At 44.5% G+C, this 12,154-nt stretch overlaps 1 protein-coding gene across 3 annotated transcripts in view; it reads right to left on the bottom strand.

Moving 5' to 3' along the window:
- Positions 1 to 4,305, bottom strand: part of CTNNA2 (catenin alpha 2) — a 502,913-nt gene extending 498,608 nt beyond the window's left edge. The window contains exons 1-2 of one of the 3 annotated variants that reach the window (XM_032686521.1): positions 4,186 to 4,251; positions 3,276 to 3,421 (exon numbers count right to left, since the gene is read on the bottom strand). The gene's annotated coding sequence lies outside the window, so the exon portion shown is untranslated. Of the gene's footprint in view, positions 1 to 1,695; positions 1,717 to 3,275; positions 3,422 to 4,185 lie in introns of those variants that run through there. The other 2 variants (XM_032686520.1, XM_032686522.1) reach the window with 2 other exon arrangements.
- Between the last annotated feature and the right edge of the window lie 7,849 nt (positions 4,306 to 12,154).

Raw genomic sequence — 12,154 nt, 5'->3', positions numbered from 1 at the left:
TGGAATAGTGGAAGGTGTCCCTGCCCATGGAACTGGATGATCTTTAAGGTCCCTTCCAACCCAAACCAGTGATTCTGTTATTATTTCTGTATAATTGCCCTTCATCTTTTCACAGCCATTTAGTATTGTATCTAAACTCAAAGTATTCCTACACTTTTTACCACCTATGGACAAACTATGGAGCAAATAAATAAAGAGTTTCACTTTCTTTAGCCAAGCCTTGAAACATGCTACACTAAAAGCAAAGCCTACTCATCTGAAACGTAATAAATGTTGTGGTTCTGTCATTGTACACAGAAAAAACAAATAATCTCATACTCGTGTGTTCAGACAGCGTGTAATACCTGGAAGGCATTGTCATAACTACCACAGTTTAGCCACAAAACAGATTTCAATAAATGCTGCAATTACAAGTAAGAAGTCAAACGTAACAGGAAGAAAAGTGTTACGGGATAGCAAATTCCAAACTTTTTGAAACAGTAGGTGTAAAAAACTGATTGGTGAGGATAAAGACATTTCTTGGCAACAGGAAAAACATAAGGAGAGGGGGAATTGTGAGAACAAAGAAATCTTAGCCCTCACACAGGTGTGCTGTTAAACAGGGATTGAGCTACACTAACAGTGCACAAGGGCAAACACATTCAACAAGTAATTCTGCATTTGTAAGGAAGTGGGAGGATTTGCTGGTACCTCAGGAGAATATCAATTATCATCCCACTACAAGTACAATGTTAAAACAACATTACTTTGCAATGAACATTTTTGGTAGCAAAACCAAAGGTCACCACAGAAAAGCTCTCTCAGAAGTGTCCAAGACATCTGTCCCACTGACATGAATTTTTAGGAATTCTGAAAATCCCAGGCAAATTGCAGAAGTCTGAATGAACACTTATGTTACAGCCATGCTCTGAAAGACTCACTGAGACAGTGGTTGCAGCTATAGGAAGGTTTGAACTGTGTCAGTCCTGAACAAAACAAACATGTAAGAAAAATTATATGGGGTACTAATACACCAGAGCTCTATAACAAATAATGGGAAGTAAAATAATGAAAATTAATTTTCTAAAATGAATGTGGTTTTATTCTTTGATACAACTCATACCTCCAGTTGGCAAAAATACCTGTCTGTGTGTATAAACTTCTCTGGCACTTGGTGCAGTATTCCATGAAAGCCTGACAGCAAAACAGCACCAATTAAACTGGTGAAGAACTGGTTAAGTGACATCTCAAAAGAAAAAAACAAAAAACCAAAAAAACAGCTTTTGAGAAGAACTCATCACAACATAACTCAGAGTAACATGGAGTTCCCCCAAAGGTGGAGCCGCTATCACAAAACACCTTTTCATTTGCAAGCCCACACGATCAATAGTGACATGGTTTGCACAAGTGTAAATTGACAGAGATAAATCAGTTACAAAAAGCCATCAGGAGTGGTGGGCATATTCGATTAACTCTAGAAACAAAACATGATATAAAAAAGCCAGCCACAAAGTTATAAAGCCACTATTAAGAAACACATGCCAGTCTATGGAATGATGAACTCTTGTGGAAAGAAACAGTCCTGCAAAGGGTTTGCCACAGTGAGAGCACCCAGAGAAAAGGACATCAAAATGCAGGGCTGCAAATGAAGGTTGAATATGTATATGTGATGTAGAAACAGCAGAGTAACACTAGAGGGGTAATATTTAAACTCACAAAACACTCCTGAGATAAGGTGTTGGCACGCTCCCCTTTTCAAAAAAATGCTGAAAAAGTGGCTCTGGAAAAAAAAAAAAAAAAAACAGAAACTGAGTTTTGAGGAAAATGCATGCAGTGACAAATGTAAAGAATTTTAGTTCACTTGCTTTTTTAAGTAGAGAAGAGAGGGAATACTGGGTTACAGCTGATAAATACTTCCATGGTAAGAAAATACTTGGAGTTCTTTAGCATAGTGGAGAAAGGCACATCAGTAGCCAGCGACTGGAAGCTGAAGCCAAATAACTTAATAAACAGCAGATTCTCCACCTCTTACAGTCTTCCGATCAAAACTCCAATTTTTCCGGAAAACATGTTTCAGCCAAATGCAAGTTATTGCATTTAAAAGTAACTGGATAAAATCCAACTGACTACAACAGTCAAGGGGTCAGAGCAGAAGATCTAATTGCTTCCTCTGGCTTTAAAGACTCAGTCTACAAATACTCTTGGTTTTCAGGGCTTCAAAGGCATTTCAGTAGTACCATGCAGGCTCAACATTAATATTAAAAGAGCTTTCAGAAAATCTGCATGAATTACAGTTGTATTTCCATGTGAGGGCTCAAGTGACACTGGAGCTTTCCTGTGGAGGTTTCTGTCATCAGCAGAGCCCATTAATGGAATTACAGCTATCTTGTACCCAGCTGAGGTGGTATTTCTGTAAACAAGCATTTACACAATTGAGTGCAGAACTTCACCCTTCAGGTCAGTACTTTTTCTCCTCCAGGAAGAATTCTGCTTGACCTGGAGTATAAAAAGCCTGATACAATGCATTATATCAATCATAGGCACTACAGGTAAAGAGGAAAACCAGCAGCATCGTAACAGCCACAGAGCCAGGAAAATCTGGTGTTTGCATCAGCAGCATCATTTGAGCTGCCCCTATTTATGCTCCTTATCTACCTCATACTCCCAAACACACAGCATTCACTGCAATCTGGACAAGTTCACAGAATTAACATTTTTGGGGGATACATGCCAAGATGATATATAGCATACGTGTTAAATATTCAGGTTCATAGTTTTGCTGTAGCATTGGCTGCTGTGGTATCTACAGATTTCTAAAATAACAGGGGGGGTGAAACACATCTATCCTGGCAAAGCACAAACTAACTTCGAATTCAGCAAACGGAAGCTCAAAAAGGCTGAAATTGTCCGAAACACGCTCGCGATGAAAGAAATGCTCTGGCATTGCACGGGAGAGAAATACAACCACCAACTGACAGAGCATCACCTAAAAAGAAGCCAGGCATCACACACGAGGGAGTGCATTCCCCCCTCCAGCCTGCAGAGAGGCAAGTGCCTGCTGCCTTCTCCTCACGCTGCACCCCCATCGTGAAGATGGAAAAGTTTCTCTCCCAAACCCCCCGCGTGTGGACGCTCCCCTAAGCACATGCATCCACAACGCCAACTCCCAAGTGGGCACGGCAGCCGGGGAAAGCCCCAAATCCCCCCCACCACCATGTCTGAGCAAAACTTCTTCCACTCCAGAAGCCACGCCAAGAGACACTTTGGCCATCGCCGACATCCACGCAGCTCCTCGCCATCCACGGAGAGACAAAGCCACGCTTTAAACTTTCACTCCTTGCCACCGGAGCACATCCTTCGGTGGGAGCTGGCACCTCTCAGGATGGATTCCGGGTGGGATGGGCAGCGGGTGGTTGGGAAGGTCTTAGCCCCTGGAAGAGGCCTGCGGGGAAGGGATGGACGGATGGAAGAGGCGCCCGCAGCCCCCTCCCCACCGCCCCCCGCGCCCCTTCCCCGCCGGCTCCCGGCCACACAATCGGAGCAGCAGCGACCGTAAATCACAGGGACGCACGGGGGATGGATAAAAGGGAGGAAGAAACCTCTGACGCCTGAAGAACGGAGGATAATTTTAAACAATACCAAAAAATATACAAGACTTGAGATAATACGGAGCCAGGTTTCACCTCGAAGTGATGGCGGGTAAATAGATGAATAAGTGAAGCAACACACCTTTGACCCTCTCTTTTCTTCCCTAAATATAATCCCCCTCTTCCCATAACATAGACACCACAAAATGACCATTAATTCAAATCCATTCTTTACAGGAGGGGGGAATTATCTCTGTGACCGACTCCGTCTCTTTCCTTCTCCCTCTTCCACTGAGCGAGAATTAAAATTGCGTTTAAAATAAGGAAAAGCGGGGGGGGGTAGGGGGGGAAAGGCAGGATTATTATATCTGGAGGGTGCGAAATGTGGGCACGGGGAGAGGGAGCCTGGGGGATGGGGAGGAGTGGAGAAAGGTGGCTAAGGAGAGAAGAAAGGAAAGGAGGACCAGGAAGCGCAGGGAAGGATGAGGGGAAGGCGAGATAAGGGGGAAGGAGGATAAGGAAAGAAGGATGAGAGGAAGGAGGTCGGGAGGGGGAGAGGAAGGATGAAAGGGAGGAAAGGATGAGGGGAAGAAAGGAGGATGCTTTGCCCTGGCCTCACCTCAGCTCGGTGGGTGGGGGTGGGAGAATCTCTCGCCGCCGCCGCCGCCGCCGCCGCCTCCACCACCACCACCACCACCTCCTCCTCCTCCTCCTCCTCCCCAGCAGCGCCGGTCACTGACGGGCCGGGTGTGCGGCGCGGCTCCCGAGCGCGGTCCCCGCCTCCCTCGCCCCGTCCGTCGCTCCCTCGTCCCGCCCCGGCCCGAGCCGCGCTCGCCCGGCTCTGAGCGGAGCCGCGGCCGCCCCGCCACCGCCGCGGGGGGAGGAGGCGGCGGCAGCGCGCCTGCGCCGCCGGGCGCTGCCGCCCAGCGAGGGAGAGAGGGAGAGAGGGACCCGCTCCCGATCCCGGCACCGGGGCCGTGAGTACGGGAACGGGAGGGCTGCGGCGGCTGGAGAGGGGGGGGGGGCTGAGCAGCGGGGCACGGGCGCTGTGGGACCGCGGGAAGCGGCCCCGGCGAGGGGCGATGCGCGATGTGCGGGGAGGGGAGAGCGAGGGGCGGCGGGGAGGCGCAGGAAAGATGGAGAGGGACCATTTGCAACAGCGTGCGGCGACAGGACAAGGGGAACGGCTCCAGATTGAAAGAGAGGAGGGTTAGATTGGGTATTGGGAAGAAATTCTTCCCTATGAGGGTGGAGAGGCCCTGGCACAGGTCGCCCAGAGAAGCTGTGGCTGCCCCATCCCTGGAGGTGTCCAAGGCCGGGTTGGACAGGGCTTGGAGCAACCTGGGATTGTGGAAGGTGTCCCTGCCCACGGCAAGGGGCTTGGAAGTAAATGGTCTTTAGGATCCCTTCCAACCCAAACCATTCCGTGGTTGTGTGTCAGCAACGAGGCTCCAGGGGCGCATCCCAGTGGCCGAGGGACAGCGCTGGCGCCTGCGGCCGCCGGGAATGGAACAAAGAGCTGGGAGAGGATGCGGTGGGATCATTCCTGCGATGGTCTCTTGCGCTGCTTCAGGTGCTTCGCAGGGGGAATATCGGTGCTTCATGGATGTGCCGTCAGGACCGATTGCAAGAGCTTCATTCTCCTGTTCTCTTCAACTATGAAAACTTTGCTTACGGCTCCCTTACTTGGGTGTTGGGCAGCCCTACCTGAGAGAGCCAGGTGAGGGTCGGCCTCTTCTCCCAAGCAAGCAGAAGCAGGACGAGAGGACATATTCTCAGGCTGCACCAGCGGAGGTTCAGGTTGGACATTAGGAGGAATATCTTCATGTGAAAGGGTGATTAGACATTGGAATGGGCTGCCCAGGGAGGTGATGGAGTCACCGTTCCCGGAGGTGTTTAAGGAAAGGCTGGACATGGCACTGAGTGCCATGGTCTGGTTGACACAGTGGTGATGGGTCATAGGTTGGACTTGATCATCTCAGGGGCCTTTTCCAACCTAATTGATTCCGTGATTCCCTGCACCAAATGTCCAGGTTTGGCCCCCTTTGCACTTTATTTTTCCCCTTGTATTTCACTTGTATTGCTCATCTTACCAACCTTAAGTTTTTTTGCTGTGCTGGCAGCACCTTCTGCTGTTTCTTTTGGATGGAACAAGCTGCCACCATCCTGAGCCTGAAGTCCCGTAAATCCCAGTGGTGGAGGATCCCTGTGGAGTGGGAGTTGTGAAGGGATTTTGCCGTTTTGAGACTGTGCAAATCCCACTGACGTGCTGTCGTTCCAGGCATCCTTTGCACTTCTTGTGGCATCCATCTGCTTCCTCGGATTCTGCAGAAACTCACAGGCAACCAGGAGGGGAGGGGGATGAGTCCTCCCACGTTTTTACCTTTTCTTGACGGTTTTAGGCTCGGAGGGAACTTGCCAAAATTATTTCCCCTCAGCCCATTGGAAATGATGTTAGTAGTGCAGTGTATGTATTAGGCCACAAGCAGAGGAATAGTTTTCAGTCTTTTTCTTCTCTCTTCCTGTATAAAAATATAGTCAGGATCTATATTTATGTTTACAGTGAATAAGTGAGGAAGGGAGCTGAATTTCTTTTATCAGGACTCGACAGCAGAGTCCAGGGGAGAGATGGAAGCAAGAAAAAACATTTCTTAGGCAAGAACTCATTTAAATATGAATTTGAATGTGACCAGATGCACCATGGCACATCCTTGGTACAGCCATATAGCTGTGGGAAGACACAGTCAGTAGAATACAGAAATACTTTGACTTATTTTAACCTCACAGTGTCATGTGTAAACAGAGATCATGCCAGGCTGACCTCCCCTTTATGGTGAGATGAAAATTATTGGTGCAAGGCAAACTGGGCATTTAGTTTGTGTCTTTAATAGGTTTCCAGGTTGCATCAAATTCCTTTTCTAGGTGTCTTTCCCACCCTGTTAAATGGAGCCATGTGATGTTAGGAAACTGTTACCTACAGACCTTCTGTTTCTTTCCCACATTTCTGTATTCCATATGTTTTGGATTGCTGGTTCTTCTAGGTAGGGGCAGTGCCTTCCTTTGTTGGAACTGGCTGGTCTGTTGTGAATATTAATGGAAACAAGGAATGTTCCCAAATAGAACATGGTAAATTACCTGCTGCTTTATCACAGTGCATTATATTGCTAATTGAATGTCAGCTAAATGTTTCTCCAGGCATTTGACTAAAATGAGCATGAGCTATAGTGCATGTGTAGGACCACAAATAGTAAATAAGCCTGATTATGAAAAATTGTATTTCTCCCCTTCACCAGCAGCAAAGCTGCAAATACATCTCTTGTAAATTTGAACCTAAGGACTCATTCAGCTCTTTGTATGTCTCTGCTTAAAGTGTGTCCATTTAAGAAACATTATTTACCTAGTCCAGATTACTTTCATCTAAGGCAGAAGACATGGATTACTGGACTGTTGCTAAGAGATCTGCCAGAATGCCATAAAGAAATCTGAAAATCTGGAGGAGCTGTATGAACTTATTTTTTTTTGTGGTCCCGAAGGAGGCTCTGCCCACTGGTTAGATCTTTTTTTCTTTCCTTTAGGTTATTAACCTATTTTTGAATTTGCCCTTATCTTTTATCACTGTGTCAAAGAAAAGGAAGAAAACTGAATTTGTTACCACTGTTTACTAAAAACTGACATAATGTAAAGGAATTTAGCTCAGACCAGCCAAGGGAGGCCAAGTGACAGCTCCTAACAAACCATTCCAGCTGCCATGAGATTTCCCACTGCCGACATCCAGCCACGTGTAGAGAAGAGACATCACCAAAGCATCAGAAATACTGGGCACTTGGATTAGCAAGACAGACAAAAAGATTATTGTGCTTAAGGGAAACATTGCATGGCTGCTTTTTGTGTTGGTTTTTTTGTCGACTGTGGAACTCTGTCACGATATAGAATCCAACTATTAAGCAGGTGCATGGAAAACAGGAATGATTAGAGTAAGACCTACAGAAAAAGACAAGGAGTATTCACATTTATCAGTGAGCCTGCTGGCCATTTTACCTTTCCTCTCCTTAAGGTTTCCATATTGAATCCTGCAATACATGGTTACTTGAAGGAGTAGTGGATCAGATAAAACTTGCATTCGCTGTAGCTGCTGCTGAGAGCTGCTGATTGAAGCAGAAGAGTGATGTGCAGAATTCTGGGGAGAGCACACACTGAGAGGCACATAAAAATTCATGGACAAAATTTCCTGGAAGAGCTGGGGTTCTTGAAGCAGCATCCCACATCCTCAGCCCTCCGTGTGCCAGATGGACCCTCTGATTGAGCCCCGTCACCTCCCATGGGTGTGTTAGTTCTTACCTGGGTAAAAGGCCGTCAGGGAGTGATGAGTTGGGTCCTTCTTGAAAGACCTTAATGCAGGACCTGGATCTGTAGTGACAGTGTGATCACCCAGAAGATGGATGCCCAGGAGAGTCCATGTGAGTGTGAGCTCTGGAGACCGTGCAGGACTTACCTGGCAGAATGAGCATTTAGGTTCCCTGGGTGCTGTGCTCTTTGCTGCCTTTGAAGAACTCGAAGCTGGGTGATCCCTGGGGTAACGAGGGAAGGAAATAAAGGAGGGGTTAAGTTTCTCTGCCCAAGGAACTCTGGGAGTTGTGGTTGTAGAGGCAGATTGCTGGGTCCAAGGGTATCACATAGCAAATTTCAGCACACAGCAGCCTTGGTTTGCAAATATTAACCTGTAGTTTATTGAGTCACAGACAGATCTGAACTGGACTTTCTAAATCATCTACTGAATATTTTTCTTTTTTTATAATAACAACTTAGACAGCAGGTACTTTGACGTGATGCAGTGTACTGAAAATCATTTTCTTCTGTGTCCCATTTAAATCTGTAGCACTGAAGCCATAGTCTGTTACCTGTTATTGCAGTGGCTGTATATGATATCCATCAAATAAAGGTTTTCCACATAAAATTACATGTTACATGTGTTCTCTGACAAAGTTATTTTTGGATAATGGGGATAATAATCTAGAACTTTTATCTTTCCCAGCATATCAAAAGAATTTACATTTGAGACAGATCTAAAACTAATCTGAGCATATATATAAATATAATCACAATATTATATCTTAATGCTAGTTCTAGCTTTCTGTCTTTTTTTTTTTTTTACCTTTTAGTGTAGTAAGCAATTTATCTCCTTTTCCGCCCACTTTTGTCTTTAACTACTGGAAATTTTGCTGTAATATCATTTGTCATGTCACATAATTTATCTCTTTTTCTCTATTTTCTTATATTTTCCCAGCATCCAAATACTGTGCAATACCAATTTCTTCAGTAAGGCTTAATATTTGACATGTTTTCAGTCTTACAAGAGGTTAGTCTGCTTCTAGCAGCATTACAAATTGTGTTTTTAATCTTTATATCTAGCTCTTGTGAAAATACCAGAGCAGGAATTATCCCCGTTACCCCAGAAGAAAGTCTCAGCATTGTGTCTCTGTACACACAAAAAACCCTCCACACCTTATACTCATCTTTTCTCTGGTAAAACCTTCTTCTTGAAGAGAGATTATTGCTAAAAACCGTTTTGATTGTTTGCTTCAAGAACATGAACTTTTTTGAGTTCTTATTTCCTCTGTTATTATCTCAGTAACTCTTTGTACCTGGATGGGCTTCGTGTCTTCACCACCTAATCCTGAATTCCTGTTCCTGTTTGTACAACATTTGTGCTTTATTGAAAAAGAGAATTTTGGAGAAAAGGGAAGCTCAGACTAGTGGGGCTTTTAATGAAAAGAATCCGTTAACTAGTATCTAAGTGAGAGAAATTGAGGTGAGTCAGTCTCTTGGGCAATTCAAAGAGATTTTGAAAGCTGCAGGTGGAACTTAGAATGCTTTAAGCTTCTTTTAGGCTCAGTGATCTTTAAAGACAAACCAACTCATAGGTTGTTCCTTTAACAAACAATAGGTTGTTTCTTTACCTGTGCTGAAGGGGGATTGTCAGCAGCTCTCAAAGATCTTTCAGTGCCTTCTATTAATAAGACATTGCCTTTTGGGCTTGACTGAGTGCACATAAAGACACAGGGATGGACCAAAATCATCCCCTGTCCCTGGGCACATTTGGGTGCCTGTATTTTGGTTTAGGTGTGTCATTTTTGGCACATTTACTCAAGCAAATATTTCCTGCTTCCCCTACATATCCACACTTGTGTGCTGGACATTGGCATGAGCAGCACAGCGAAGCCTTCCCAGCCTGCAGGTCATTTAAATTGGATATTGTGTAAGGAGTGGGTGCAAGGTGGGTTCTGACACAGAGTCCCCTGCCTGCTGTGCCCTCTGCCACCCCTTCTCACTCTTTTATCTGCCTCAAAAGAGTGCCAGGCAGAACATCCAGGGACTTGCCCTGACTCGTGCCTCTGAAGTGACTGGCAGGCAAGTAACAGATGCAGTTTGTTTGGAAAAAAACACAGGGGGGTCTGTCCATCCACCTTTTTATGCTGGAGAGGATGAGGCAACTCCTTCACTGCTTTCAGAAGGCTGACTTTAAAATTTCAAAGGAAACACAAAAAGGACACCTGCTCTTTGCTGGTGTTGGACTAGATCAATGCCCACCAGAGCAGGCTATTATGAGGCCTTTTCCTTAAGTGGTTCCTTTTAAAAACCATAGGAACAGGTTTTAATTTTGTTAAAATTTTAGTTTGGACTTCAGCTGGGGCGCCAATTTACAGGGCAAGGGGTTTTGTTTGTGGAGGTCATCTCTCCCCCTTTGATTGCAAGAAGGGCACTGTGCAGTAGATTCATTATGCCTCTATATTTTGAAGGGGGGATGGAGAAAGGAAGGTTTAGAAGTTCTATATCTATTGAGAGAATGTGCTGTAAACTTTGGAATATTCAATTCAAATGCCACAGAATCTCTTTCAGACCTTTATAAAATGAACATGTTCTACCTCAAAGATTGAGACTCAGGAAAAGCTCTTGCTCAAGCTTCCTCAAATAACTGACTTGACTTTTTTAAGGCTGCCTCAGTTTCTCTACATCTGAGCATTCTTAGTGGTATATATATCAGAAAAAAATCTATTTATACCTCTCCTTAAAGCTCTTCTCTCCTACAAAACCCTTGTTCAGATAAGCAGCTCTTAAGCAGGGAGTGCTGCTTTCCATGTTGACCGCCACCTTCGAGCTGTCTCCCATCTGTTGTTTGTAAACACTTCATGTCTTGTGCTGCTGATGTTGTTAGTTCCTTGGAAAACAAGCTCTATTTTCTTATGTTTGCACACTGCATCAAAACAACAGGAAATCTGTCCATGACTGGGAAACCCACGCAACGCCAGAAGAGATTTTTCTTGCTAAGGATCTCAATTAAGGAAACTCAGGAGAGGTGAAGAATGATGTTGCAAATTGTAAGAGAATGTTGTTCATATGTACACAGAATAAATGCTCAGGGAGTCTTGTCCATGGGGGAGAACAAGACTAGGGAGACACCAAAGGAGGAGGGAGCTGGGCTGTGTGAGGGAAGGGTGGCAGAAGGTACAGATTAAAAACTGCAGGATGTATTTTTGGCTCGTGCCCTGGCAGAACCAGTTAAAGTTGTCTTCAGGAACTGTCCCTAGAATCCCTTTCTTTTCCTAGCCAAAGAAAAGCTTAGGGAGAAGGATTAATATCCAGTCAAAGTAAGATTGGCTCTTCAGGATCATCAGGCTGAGGAACAGAAGGGTTTTCCTTGCTGCCATGGCTCCACATCCAGTTCATCAAGTATTCTGCTCTTGAGGAAAGCAGCCAATGGATTTGCTTCCCCTCAGGGAAATTACTGCCCTCAAACCTTCTGCTTTTTCCATTATTCTACTTTTCCTATTATTACATCCTGTTGTGCTTTCTATACCTATGAGGTAGGTTGGAAAGCTGTCCAGTACTTGCTCATCCATGTGAAAATTGCAGGATTCCTCCCCTGGATCATAGTATTTTTCTGCAGTGTCATTTATGGGCTAAATTTTGATCCTTTCTCAGGCCTAATTACACAGATCTCTGTTGCCTTTATGAGACTTCCAGTAGACAAAACATGACATATTTATATCTGAGATATATATATGTATATATATATAGAGAATATTTATATCTGATATATATATATATGGAGACAGAGATCATCTTAGTAGCTTAGACGTAATTGTCTGTGGAAAAAGAAACTTGTTTTCATAAACTTTTTGTTTATAATGTCTGGTTTGCACTACATTAATGATTCTCTGTGCTTAATTAAGGGTTAAAGCAGATGGTTGTGATATATTATTTGCTAAACATCTTTTCATGAAAATGAAATTCAATCAAATGTATTTTCTGCTTTGTGAGCACAAAGCAGTGGTGAGACGGAATCAAGATTTGGGTTACTCACGATGTTTAAAGGGATTATTTCCCATGTTTTGAAGCGTGTAAAATTCCTAATTCCTTTTTCTTTTTTTCTATTGACAGAAGCCCAAGACGATGCATCTTTCCATTAACATCTCTAAAAATGCACAAAAGACTTTAAACTAAAACATGGCCTGAAGAAAGTTAATGAAGTTCTTGATAATCTGCGTCACAAATGAAAAGACTGAGGACGATTCTGGTCTTTTCCTTCA

This window comes from Chiroxiphia lanceolata, chromosome 4, assembly GCF_009829145.1.
Source record: "Chiroxiphia lanceolata isolate bChiLan1 chromosome 4, bChiLan1.pri, whole genome shotgun sequence".
Taxonomy (NCBI): domain Eukaryota; kingdom Metazoa; phylum Chordata; class Aves; order Passeriformes; family Pipridae; genus Chiroxiphia; species Chiroxiphia lanceolata.
This window is presented reverse-complemented; position numbering and strand designations above follow the sequence as displayed.